At 42.0% G+C, this 14,124-nt stretch overlaps 1 protein-coding gene across 5 annotated transcripts in view; it reads right to left on the bottom strand.

The window, feature by feature from the left end:
• Window positions 1-13,469, bottom strand: part of RC3H1 (ring finger and CCCH-type domains 1) — a 73,068-nt gene extending 59,599 nt beyond the window's left edge. For 3 of the 5 annotated variants that reach the window (XM_048073429.2, XM_048073430.2, XM_048073432.2), the window contains exon 1: window positions 13,245-13,469. The gene's annotated coding sequence lies outside the window, so the exon portion shown is untranslated. The remainder of the gene's footprint in view (window positions 1-13,244) is intronic. The other 2 variants (XM_048073431.2, XM_048073433.2) reach the window with 1 other exon arrangement.
• Between the last annotated feature and the right edge of the window lie 655 nt (window positions 13,470-14,124).

Below are 14,124 nucleotides of genomic sequence, written 5' to 3'. Positions count from 1 at the left end.
ATTTTTAAGCCACAGAAACCTATCGAAGCATTGCATGCCTGCCTGTTTCTTAATTCAGGAGCTCATTTTATTAAATGTACTGTAATCAAAAGAAGGGATCTCCTATTTTATGTTGTATACAAAATAATCTGTAGACAACTGGGATATTATTTCAAAAGGCAATGGAGCATCTAGGTTATTGGTACAACATTCGTGATAGCAGGCGTTCAGAACAACAAAAAATTTTGCGCCCCCCAACCCCATTATAATTCTACTCCCTGTTATGTTCTCTGTTCTCAAATGTTTTGAGAAAGAATTATTAAACTACATCAGCTTCAAGAACTCAACTGCTCTTCTTTGGAAACCTGTTCAGTCAACCACGTGATATCATTTCTACATTAGTACAAACTTGTACGATACCATCAGCTTTGCAGAAAAGGCACAGGTTTGAAAACATTTGTCAGAACACTGCTTTGCACCATGCTGCAGTCACAGTCACTTCCAAGCAGCAGAGGTAGACAGACTGAGGAGTTGCTATCAGAGGATAATCTAAATTCTCCCCATTCTTCTCCCAGTTCACAGTTTAAGACTTGCTGCGCTTGTCCCGTCAAGAACTAAAACCAGTATTGTTAGAAGTTGTTTACTGGAAATACCTCTACCTACAAGCGGGATAATCCAAAGGTGGCTTAACACCACAGCAACAGAAACCTGTCTCACTAAGACAGCAGACAGCACCCGCACTGCTCACCACACGCTAACATGGGCTAACCATTTTAACCTTGTGAAGACTGAAGCATCCAGACTTGTATTTTAACTGCATGACCAATGAAGACAGTTAAACAAATGTATTAATTAAACCTATTTGGGGTTTGCAGTGCAGGTTTGTGCGGGGCTTACATTGGGGCAAATCAGAACTGTTTCTCGGAGAGGCAGCATGGCCTCACACATGCCAGCTCTAGATCAGACACATCTGTGTCATCTGTATTGGGCCCACAAACTGCCAAAACCAAATCCCTCTCCTTCCCATGTTAGCTCTTTACAGGCTCCAGAAGCTGCTCCAGCTCTGTCAGCTGGTCAAGCAGCCCTGGGAACACTAGGGAAAGAGGGAGGAAGCACAGAAAGGGGAAACTGCAAGACAGCCGCTTATAGCATCAACACGTACTCACCAAGTTATTAGATGCAGTCCCACGAGCAGCTTCTTGTGCAACAACTAGAACAACAGACTTTTAAAGTACATCCTCACTAATAGAATCCATCTCTGAAGTAGCAGCTAAATTTTAACTACACATTTAAACCCTACTAAGCAATCCTACCAACGAGGATGACTAGAATAACAGTCAGGCATGACAAAAGCAGGTGAAATGGAACAAGCAACTCAAATGACCACAATCAATCAAACTGCTCCTTTATGCTAAGTGCGCCTACAAAGTCATCTATGTTTCAAAAATAATGCTCCACATCTAGGTTTAACCAACGTTTCTCAACACTGCAAATCATGCAAATACAGTCAAACCATCCTTTTGGCTCACCACGGTGAGCAAAGTGCTCTCTGAATATGAGCGAATGCTGTAGCAGCTTGTACCTCTTCAAGTTTTCCACTGCTCCTAGAACCGGAGTTGCAAATGTAGAGGTAGTCATGTAAATGCTACAGTAGCTAACAAAAATAGCTCAAGGGGACCAAACTAAGCCACATACACCCCTCTGGCAACCCCTGCAGAAGCTTCACTGATTATAATAGCGGGAATATTAAGACAAAGAACATAAGTTTCACAGATGACTATTCTGCTTGTTTCCATGACAGAGGCTGTAGCTGTGTTTTAATAACCAGCCTAGCTAAAGCTCTGGAGTCATCCAAGGTTAAGAGGCAGCTTGTTGCAGTAATGGCACCAAGCCTGGACAGTTTCAGCTCTGTTGCAACTGTTGCACAAAAAAAATGAAGCTAGTCAAACACAGTATTCCAAGATTTTCTCCACACCTCTGAGCACAGTTTTGTTACAAAAAGTCAAACACAAAGCAACACAGACAAACCCGCTCAACACTTCTCAGTAGTTTTAAATTACCACTCACACATGGCGTAAAAGTCTTCGAATATCAGTAGGAGAGGTCACACCACCTTTGCTGGAAAGCAGGTTAATTCAGGTACTTCTGACTCAGAATGTAATTGAGCCTCATTTGCTTTAAATGCTACTGGCATGGTGATTCAATTTGTAGAATTGCTAAAAAGAGCAGTCCCCGGAGGCCAGAAATAGCCTGGGGCAAGCTGCTACTCCTGAATGGGATATTTCAAACTAACCCTTCAATTAAGAAAAAAAAAAAAGAAAAAAAAGTGCTGCTTTGGTATTAGTCTCACCTTCCAGATTTATAAATAGCATCTTTTCTTTACAGCTTTATAAGATCATTTAAAAACAATACTCCTGTGGTTTTAGTGAATGGAAACTAAGGGCTTAAGTCTCAAGGTTTCCATTAACCACCCACTCTTATCCAACAACAGACATTTCAGAGCTTAACCACAAAAAAGAATACTACATGGTTTTTCATATATATTTTTTTAAATACACCAAACAATGCAAGACAGTTCTGTGTAAGAGAAAAAAACGAAAGCCTTGAACATCCCATTGATCCTCCTATCAGTAATGGATGAGAATTATAATTATCTTTGGCAGGAGCCTGACTTCAAATAGGAAAAAGGACTATCGGATAACCTCTTAATAGGGGATTTTCAATTATAAACTCATTTTAAAAGTTTCAAGTTATATAACTTGAACATAATCGAAGCAAAAGGGTAAAATATAATCCCAGGAAGTTACCTATTAAAATCCACTGCCAACTTGATGAATTTTGCTACTTGAGCCTTGTAAGAGGAGATCTATTACAGAAACGTACTTCTTTTAGAACAGAGTGCTCTTATTTGCTGCTGCCTTAGCAGAGAACTGTTTATACAGTTAAGTATTATAAGACTTATTCACCTCCAAAAACGTATTACCACCATGTTTTAGCAGTATCAGCAACTGGAACCAAGTAAAATAAAAATACAGAGGATACTTCATCTCACGTGTCCTATTGCCAGAATTTTATCAGTATAAAGCACAGAACTCCTCACTGCATGCTAACTAGTCTATACTTTAAAAGCAAAGGGTAAACTTCTGCTAAAGAACCTTATTCGTTAAGGAAAGGACTAGAAGACATTCAGAAAGAAAACCAGAGTAGCTCCTCAGTGAAACATCTTTGTACTTCACATGGGTGTTCTGACTCCTGCTAAGGATTTTCTTCTGGAAGCACCCCTAGCCCACCACGAGCTGGTAACAGGCACACCATCACAGGCTGCAGCGAGACTATGCGCGTTTGGGCCCTCACGCGCCCTGACTGCAGCATTACCTGTTCCAGTACCTTGAGAGAAATCTGGTAATAAATATTGCAGTGACTGTACACATTGACCACACTGAAAGCTACTCGCGTTTTTAAAGTTTCCTTCTCTTAGAGTCTTAAAATGGAGCGCATGCGTTTAGCTGCCTATCACACTTCCTTTGCTGCAGACCAAGACAGAGTAAGTGCTAAGTAAGCCTCGCACTGACAGTATTTACATGAGCAGATCATTTAAACCCTCTGTCCTGTGCTGTGTAAGGCCCCAGCTAGACAGCAGGTATCTAAATATATTATAAGGCAGAAGAAGGGAAAACCAGACATCGAAACCATCTTACCACCCGTGTCGTCAATGCCTCCTTATACCAACACCTCCTTAGTGGCTTGGGAATAAAAGCTATGACTGTAAGCTAAAACCAAGAAATAAACAATCTAAAGAAAAATTCTCAAAATCCATAAAGCAAAACTACTGTGAAGCCCTTGCAGTTGGTCTGGGAATTATTTTCTTTGATATACAAAGCCTAGTAGGAACAAAGCATTTAAATGTATTTATTAGCATACTGCAGTCATTGGATTTTCACAGGCTTACTGTCAATTTTCATTCTGTAATGACAGCTCATACATCAGCCCGTCACAGCAACATGACTGATTTTATTCCCACTTCTCAAAAGCTACACTAATTCATTAATGCAATTTCAGGACTTATCAGCTAGGCTTGAAGGAAAGGATTGCTGTCACTCACTTCCCCTTCCTGAAGGCTCCCCGTTGCTGTCACATGAACTGGTCTGAAGGTTTCTTGTTCCCCCCTCCTGGGGAAGGGCAGGGGGACAAGACAGCTACCATTTTTATTTCACAGGTGAATGCATACATTACTCAAAGGAAAACACAATGGGACATGTTTTTTTCTTCAGATTTTACATAAGACAAACTATGCCTGTGATCATTTTAATGCCCAGTGAGTAATACCAACACCACACCCTGCTCTCATCGTGCACTGCCTAACGCGATAGCCACGCCATTACGTCCTCAAATACCTATGCGTGCAATTTACTTTACCATTTATTCCTGTGGGTGCCTTCTTCCACGTACGTCCTGAAATCATCTAAATCATACCCAAGCTTCAGCTTGACAGAGATCAAGTTATTCTATTCTGAACTGGTCTAGCGAAGCTAAAAACCCACATAAAAAATGGCTGTGATCATGTAATTCCTCCTTAGAAACACACCCAGACACATCCCCACCCAGTCCTTGTGTGCAATTTTGTTAGAAACATTTGACCAAGAAGTTCCACTGAGAAAGGAGTGACTGAAAAGCTAACTACAGATTTCTGTTTGCTAAAGCCACGTAAATCCTCACTCAGGCTTCGAAAACGGGGCGGGGGGAATACTTAATTTCTGTTAAGCATCGATGTCTCTGCATTGCAGCTAATGTAGAATAATTCAACTGGTTTATTTCTGACACACCTGATACAGAAAAAAATGTTAAAAAAACACTTAAGGTAGCTTGCCAGTTTTTAATGCCATCTGAATAGTCCTGTTTTTATTCATTCCTTTTTGCAAACGCTATAGAACTGAGACAGAACATCACACATTAAGGAGATGTGAAAGTTTTGCCATGCATTCCCCCACCCCTCCGGAACATACTCTGCAAAAATTACAGTGCTTGGAGAGAAGATAAGTCTCAACAACTCTGGTAATAGGAAAAAGAGGATACCTTTTGTACAAGTATAACCTATGGAATGTATTTTCATTTGTGGCCACAAAGCTGTCAAGCCTCCACTACCAGAACTCTCCTGTTCTAACCCAGTCAGACTTTCTCTATCAGCAGCTCTGAAAGGCCAAGGCCAAAACGAAAACGCCATTCTCCAAATTCACTCAGGCAACCAAAGGTGACTTACTGCAAGTCCTTAACCTGAGAAGTACCAACTGAACCACGCCTTTTTGCTTTCTGGTCAAGTGTTTCAGAGAGTGTTGTCCACAACACCATTCTTCTACACTAAGCCACAATTATCAATGTGAAATAAGTTATTCATCTCTTTGCAGGCCCTCAACACAAATACATCCTTAAAACTGACAAATGGAATAGATGATTCAGAAGAGAAAACCAGAGGGAAACATGTAGTAAGCTGTCTTCAGGTCACACAATAGCTAAACAGCATAAAAAAGGTATTGTAGAAGCCATGCCTTCAGCCAGCAGTCACGTGAACACAAATACAAGGAACTAATGCGCACATGCATTATCAATGTCAGAAGTCATCCCTGATGGCTCACACTTTTCTGTAGTCCGACGACTGCTGGCTACAAAGCAGTCATTTAAAATAGTCTGGATTATTCCAACCGAAGTTTAAATTTAAATGATTAATAGCCTGGATTATTCCAACCAACGAAAGTTTAAAAAAGGAATTCTCACTTTCCTGATAACATTTTCTTTCCACTTGTTGCATGCATCACCTACAAAGAAGTCACAGATAGTATCTAGGCTTCCATCTTCAAGGCCTGAGAGGTTAAACAAGGAAGATTAAAATTAAAAAAAAGCATCATTTTAACTAAACTGCAAGGTTTTTGCAGCACTTCTAAGATCTCTCCTCTAATTAATTCTACAGGAGGCCTTTTCACGCAATTAAACAGGAGAATGACTCATAAACAGGAAGGACAGCCTGAATTGCAGCCTCTGGTTTAACTTACCAATCCATTTCAGCAAGCCAGTTTAACCTAACTTATTTTTATCTTTCAAATTTACAGCAACAGCCAAAGTAGTCACGAGGGAGTGTGCCACGAACAATACACCCAAACTTCTCATCAGTTCCAGAGGAAGCAGTGACATTTTGAGACTCGACAGCAAAGTCCAAGAACAAAGAGTCCCACGGCCGCTCCATTATCCAAGCAGCCCATCCTGGATTGTCAAAGCAACAAAATTAATAAGCAATATGCCATCTCTGTTACCTTATCTAGATGAATTGAATAGTGGCTCAGATCAGAACAAAGCTTTTAAAAACAAACAAACCAACCCAACAGAATACTTAGAAGGAAAGTGGCTAATACGACAGAAAGATCATTAAAGACATCAACACATTGAGGAGAAAATAACCCACAAAAAACAGAGCATTTTAGCAAGCAAGCAAAGACCCTTACAATAAAGTCACTTGAAGTCTGAAGAGATACATGGGAAAGTGATATTTTCTTTCATTTGTTCTTTATCATTTTTGCTTTAGTCGTTTGTGAGATTTTGCCTTCTGCTGATCTATTCTTGAGACAAAATCCACATTCCCTTTACAAAGCAAGTAAAACTAAGAATTCATGTTCTTTTGAAACTGCTGAATAAAAGCTGCTGAGTATAAGCTAGTCATTTTCTAGCTTTCAAAAAATATAAATATTTTTGAATGTTAACATCTATCCACACAACAGTTATTAATATTGAAACTGTCATTGTTCACCTCCCATGTTGTAAGGAACAACTATTTATCACAATCTTTTGAATTTGATTGTTTCTGTTGTTTACAACACAGTACTTTGTCAATTTGGTATGTTACTTGCAAACACCTGAGTTTGCCAGACAAGTCTTAAAAAAGAAAAAAAATCACTCAACTGCCATGTAAAAGAGACTTTTTAGTTGCTCTAGAAGACCTCAAAAAAAAAAAATACGTACCTCTTCAAGCCCTAAGTCAGCTAGAACGCACACCACGAGTACTGTGCAGGTGTTCCATGTAAGGAGGGGGAGGCTGAGACTTGCTTCCCAGTACGTTACACGTTGTTCTTTCTTCTATACCTCCTCTGTGAAGCAGGACAGCATTTTGCTGTTTTGTAGTTCCACAAAACACCCAGAACACCTGACTGTGGCACAAAACTCGGGCTTGATTTTGTAAAACAGACTGAAATACGAACTATCTCAAACAGAGATGATTGCTTCACTGGACTCGTGAGCACGAACAGATATTTTCAAAATTTCATTAACACAATGTTTACTTGTAAAGGCAGGGAAAAAGTTTCTACTGAGCCTCTCAGAGAACAGCCTACACCCTGAAACATGAGATTTACTCATCAAGTCTGATCATCGTAACTGCCAGAATTACGAATGGTCATAAAATAATGTTTATGCAGCATGTCACAAGTTCCGAGTGCCATGTAAGCTAATCAAACTCACTTTCTACTATTTCTTTTAAATTAGTGGCAGATAATTTCCAAGGTCTTTCCTTTGTTTTTTTTGCATCCTGTCATACAAAAAAAAAAAAGATACAAACCACTTTAGCCTTGCTGTACTGCGATTACCAGATTCAAGAGATATAAACACTGAAGGAACTCACCACTTTCATTTGTTTGTACAGTTCCAAATGTCAAATAGTACCTGAAGAACTTCCATTCCAAACTGATAAGAAAAGGACGGGAAAAAAAAAGAAAAGAACAAGCAAAAAACATGTGACTTACAAGACAAGCAGGAGCCAGTAGTTAAAAGTTTTATTTAACTCTCATTTTTGCAGGAAATAAGGCATTTATATTACACAATCATTGCAGTAAAACGTGGAAGAGTTAGTGATTCACATACAACTGCTACCAAAAAAAAACCCACACAACTGAAGAGGATTAAGTCAGTATGAATAACGTTTACTCTAAAAACAAAGCACAGAGAATGTAAAATGCTACTGAACAGTGGGAGTGTTCCAAAGAAGCTGGTTTACTAATAAGTGGGTAATTAAAACCATCCCCCTCAGCATGAATTTCAATTCATTCTCTTTGCAATACCTCCCCTGAACCTGACTCTTTTGCCTCAAAAGACAGCTCTTAAATTTGAGTTGGAGACCAACACTGCCTGCAACAATTTATCAAAAATAATTAGCTTGCAGGTCCCTGAAGACCTTCAATGCATACTAAAGAAACAGGATTCCTGCTTCTCTACCAGAAGTTTCCTTTCAAAACAGAAGGGAAGTTAAAAGTTTTAATTGAAAAACCTTCCCGCTTGTTCACCATTTTAACTGAAGTAATTGCTATAAATGACTTCAAGAGGAAATTCTGAGAAGGCCTTTAGAACCAGGCTAACAGCACTATTGTTCCATCAGCTGATCAACCAGAAGTTTGTAATGAACAACAAATCTTAAAACAACCAGACCTCAACCTTCAAAGCTTGTCCTGACAGGGTTTGGTAAACAGGGAAGCGTTCTGAAAAGCGGTATTTGGAATGCCTGGATCATATGTTAAACGTAACAGCCTGCTTTTAAACAGTAGTTAAAAAGCATGATTTTTAAAACACATACTTAAACAGAATAGTGAAGGGATGAGAGTAACCAGGCTTTGTTAAAACAATAAACAAACCAAAAGGAATCCGGAACCTCCCAGAGCAGCATGTATTTCAGTTACTACAGCTATTCCACATGCTTTGTTTCTTCAGCAGGCTTGCAGCCGAAGTGCAATCATAGTACAGAAGTCCCAGATTGACACAACGTGCACCCCTGTTGTAGTTCTAAACATCTGTGTAATTGACAAATGGTGCTTTATGAGAAGAATTACAAAGAAAACACACTGATTTTGCAAGATTTTTTTGCAAGGAATCAGTGGTGGAATGGCTCTGTACAGCAAGAACATTGTCACTTATGGCTATTTTAGTGACATCAAGGTTGGGATGAATAATTGTCAATAAACCCTGCAGCTTCTGGAATGCTGAATTCGACTCGCCTTACCGCTGTATTACCCATCACTGAAACAAACACCCTTTACTGCACTGTCTCAAAATATAAAGCAACCAGAGACTGCCACTATCTGTGTGAAGCAAAGGAAAGATTGGTTCCTTTCCTTCTGCTACAATTGCAATACTCCTCAGCTTAACTGCGTATCTTCCATTTCTTACATTGCAAAACAGGAAAAAAATTATTTTTTTAATTGTCAAAACAATCCTCTTCCCTTAACTACTGTCATGCCCCTCCCAACCACCTCTCACATGAAGATTTTTTCTATGTTCCCATTGATTCCTCTTTTTTAATCATCTAGGTAACATTGTACAAAATAGCACAAGTAAAGGCACACAATCAAGTGACACAGATTTTCTGTTTTTCTACATGTGGCCTTTATGCTTCCCAAGATTCCGTTTTCTTTTTTCAAAAAGAGTATGCTGAGTAATAGCTTCCATATAGAAATCTGTAAAGGATGTTTGGGTCCTTTATCTGTGTGAATTTAAGTCTTTAGATTTTTCAAATGTCAATGGTTGGTGCTCAAGAAGTGCTGCTAACCAGATGAGGTGACATTTCTCATCTAAATAAGGCATCAGTTTCTTGCTCACAAGTTAAAGCTTGGGCCAGAGCCAAGAGCTACCTACCTTCTCAATGGTAACCTGCTCTTGCTATTCTGCCAGCCTTACTGCAAATTATTCAGTCTGCCTGCGTAACATTTCTGTAACATGTTGCTGATGTACATAACAAGCCATTTGCACCTGCCAGAAGTTGCGCCAGACCACACGTACACACCTTCTAACTACATTAAAAAGGAACCTCCTGGGAAAAATAAATAAATAAATCTTGCATGAAACACATTTCTCTAGCAATTCCAGCACAGAGCACTGTACTACTGGTATTGCTTCTGGCCACACAAACTTTCAGCAAAAGATACAGAAATCTTGATATTTCAATCACAAAACGTAGTTCCCCCTTTACCTGGTACCACACAACGAGTTGTTATCATGCAGTAACGGGAAAGTTATTTCCAAAAACACTCTAACCAGACAGTCTTTTTATGTCAGAAGGACTATTTTAACAACCTAATAGGGCTTCACCTTCTTCCCAGTTACGCATTTCCACAAATAAAAAAAAGCATTAGAAATCAGTTAGCTCTTTGAAATCTAATACCATTGCAGCTTTTACCGCACCGGTAACGAAGAAAATGAAACCGATGCAAGATAATGTCATCAGAAGTACTTCTTGAGAAAAACAAGTGACCAAAGTAAGTGATGGGAACTGTACCCAATATCTACGTACAGAAAGGAAAGTAACAAGAGTAAATATTTGTGGTTTTCTTTCTCAGTTATCATGAGTCTGTAAAACTTCAGATTGCTTTACTGTAATATAGCCTACACAGAAGTAACCTTGAAGGTCACACCAATTTCAGCTGGTGCTGAATGTTTATGTAATAACCTTTCAAAACAGAAAGGCATTATATATTTATTCTGTATGATAGTAGATGCATATTCATTACCAAATGCAGTCTAAGGCATTAACTTCAAAGTACAAATTCTCCCGTGGCTTATCTCTCATGTACTTTGAGCCAGATTTCTTTTTCGGCCTAGCAGACAGTATTACTTGGTATGCTCCAGCAAACAACTATTCTCCAACTTACTGGGGAGCAAAACCCGCAGAACCACACAGTTTTATCTGTGAAATGATTCAGTGAATCTACTGGGGAAAAGAATTTTACACAATGCACAGACTTCGCAAGTTCTGCAAAGGATTGTCTGCTTGAAAGGTATCTTACAGTTGCAGCAGTCTGCTGCATAGCTATTTTGAGACACTGGGGATGCATGCTTGAGTCTAAATGCAGATGAGCACTTTCCTTTTCGTGCAGTTTTACACTTCATGTTATTTGAAAGCTACAATTCCACAAGTTCTTCCAAATGGATGAAACATTTGTTGCAGGTATCCAGCATGTAAGCTATATGATTTCTCAGGTGGAGTAAAAAAGGTAATTATCTTTCATATTATTAAATAGTACAAAACAGGAAAGGTCAATTTCCTGTTTTTAAGTATCATAAAGACACCCCTTTACCGCAGTGGTTAGTTAGGAGATACAGACACTAGACGAAGTGTGATATCAGACTTCACCATCATCAGAGGTGATCACTATCATCACCTTCAAGACCTCTGAATCAAATATAAATAATTTAGGTCAATATTTTTAATATACTTGCTCACTGAATCTTAGCATCTGCAGTGCTTAATCTAACAAGACTGACAAAGGTTTCCACCCAGACTGCTGGTGAGCCACTGGCAGAGGTTTCTAAAAGCAATCCTGTTAATTTCCATCATCTGCTTTAACATGAACAAGTAGTATTATATAGCAATATATGTCCTAAGATGCTCTTATATTAAACCTTGACATATTAATGAATGCAATTGCTGGATTCATACATTCACCTGTTCATTGGAACATTAGATTTTAAAATACTTATCATCACACAATAATATTACAAGTCTCCAGAATATTTTTGTTTTAAACTAAAATAATTTGGATACAACACTGACAAATCCCAGAAAACATACAAACAACTTCCCACCCATCTCCATTAATGTTAATGCTGCACAAAAGTGACAGATGAGCACGGCAGTCAAGACTGGTTGTCAAAACAGAGTATGTTGACAGTACCTGCATTTCCAAATCTCCCTCAACCCAACCCATCAAGCTGTCTGCTTTGACAGAACCTTTTCTAGGACAGGAAGGCAAAGCTATAAGCAACTGTAGAGAAAAAGAAACGTGCCTTACTGATAAAGTCTGTCTCTATTTATGTTAGTGGAAACCATAAATTCATATCCACATTAGGTATTAACAGACTAAAGAAAGCCATGGTCTATGGGTCTAGTGGTGAAGCTTAGAAACTGTCAGTAATGTACATACTTTTCTTAAGAACACCAGGCTATTTGTACAACCAGGAAGACTCCTATTAGCTTCATTGACTTCAAATAGAGATACAGAAAATAGAGATATTTACAGTTGATAGAGCGCCAGCTAATGCCCTGCTGCCCTCGTAAAACTAAAGGGGTAGGAAAAAAAAGATAAGTTTAGGAACACATACATTTCCGTCTTGTAGTATCCAAGAGTTACTTAACAATTCTGTGTAGCTATACGACATGAATAGAGCATAAATGCAGAATTTAACAGTGTCATTTCTCTTACAAGCAGGATCATTAAAAGATAGCACTGCTAAAAGTTACAGTGATCAAAGCAGCTCTGCTACAGCCGAGGTTGCCTTGTCTCTTTTGATTATTTTTGCACTTTTTTACTTGGCCATTTTCAGTATAAGAACCACAGTGAAAACAGTACCTACTATGCGGGGAGGGAGGGGCAGATTTTTCAGTCATACTTGACTGAAAATTAAAAATAAGAGAGCTATTCTTAGGTAAAAGACATACTTCCACGTGGAGAAAATTAAATATACCCACTTCTTAGGAAAAAATAAGCACATCGGTTTGCTCTTCATAAAATGGCACAGACCTCACAATGGCTTTTGAGGACAAAAACCGACACCAGGACATTCCCAACCACCAAAACACATTAAAACGCGGCTGTACCAATGCCGCGCTCCCGGCACGAAACCTTACCCATCCTCGCCCTGTTATCCGACAGCTAAAATAACGCCAAAAACTAGTGAAAGCGAGCGGAGTTTCTGTTGTGTTTTGTCACGGCCGAGGGCCACCTCGCTCTTCCCTGAGGCGCCACAGACAAAAGGGCGACAACCGGCGGGGGGAGGGCGGCGCGGAGAAGGGGGCTCCGGCCTTCCTGCTGCTGCTGCTGCGCCTGGTGCTGGTTTAACCGTGCGGGGATCTAGTTTTCTCTTCTTTCCAGGCACACACGGCCCCTGGAAAAACAGCAGCAGACGCAGGCCGCGCACAAAAGCCGCTGTCGCTCCCCCCGCCGTAGCCTGAGGCAATGCTGCTTCGCCCCCACCCGGCCGGGCCCAACCGCCGGGCTCTCCCCGCCCCCCTTTGCCTCCGCCGGCCTCAGCAGCTCCCTCCCCGGGGCGCTCAGAAATCGAGCCCGGCAGAAGCCCGAGGCCTAGCGAGGCAGGCAGCAGCAGCACGGGCCCCAGCGCCAAGCGCGGCGCCCGCCCCCTCCGCCTCGACCCCTCTCCGGGACGAGAGCGCAGCCCTCTCGCCCTCGCCCCATTGTTCCCCGCACCCCTGGCTCCGTTCCCCTCAGGGGAAGCAGCGCACTCACCACACGGGCCGGGCTCCCCCCGCAGCGGCCACCGGCCCCCTCAGCTGCGGCACACGGGGGTGGCCGCAGCGCCCTGCGCCTCCAGCACCCACTGGCTCCGGGGCGCCGCCGTCGCCTCCCGTCGCCCCGCCGCCGCCGCCAGCGCCGCTGCAGCAGCGGCCATCTTGTGCGTCGGCTGCCTCCCCGCTCCGCTCCGCCTCGCCTGCCTGCCCGCACCGCCTCGCCGCTGCCGCCCGCCCCTTCCTGCGCCCGGCCCCCCCGGCAGGTGGGGAGGAACCGGGAGAAAGAGCCGAGTCACGGGCTGGAGATCAGGGAGAGCCCTACGGGGCGAGGGGCCAGCGCTGCCGGGCGGGGGTGCTGTCACCCGCTGCGGGGGGGGCGTCGCGAATTCCTGTCAGGAGCAGCAGGCGCTTCCCTCTACCCTTCGTGCCTTTTGGGTTGTTGTGCTTTTTTTTTTTTGTTCTTCGTTCCTCCACCTCGTTTCTTCCTCCCTAGCGTTCACCGCGGGTGCAGCAAGGTTATAGGGCCGAGGTTGTAGCTCTCGGTTACGTTACATGTGTCCTGAGGAGCCGGGTGCGGGCTCGGAGCCTCCCGCAGCCCGCCATTTTACCTCAGCGCCCGCAGCTGAGGGAGCCCTGCCTCGGCGGGGCGCGCTGCGGTTGTCCTCCCCAGCGTGACTGCCTCACGCCACCAAACCTTAGAGTTTGGGGTTGTTTTCTTACTTTAAAGGATGATGTGTGCGTGTGTGTGTGGGGGGATATGAATGCTGTTCCCCATCCTGCGTGTCCGTGCAATTCAGAGGCCTCGTTTCTTTGCTCACCAGGCCCCCTGGAAGGCACAGAGCTTGGCTTGCTGCTGAAGAAGGTCCTTGCTTCAGCTT

This window comes from Anser cygnoides, chromosome 8, assembly GCF_040182565.1.
Source record: "Anser cygnoides isolate HZ-2024a breed goose chromosome 8, Taihu_goose_T2T_genome, whole genome shotgun sequence".
NCBI lineage: Eukaryota > Metazoa > Chordata > Aves > Anseriformes > Anatidae > Anser > Anser cygnoides.
The sequence above is the reverse complement of the archived record's forward strand: the minus strand, read 5'-3'. Positions and strand labels throughout refer to the sequence as shown.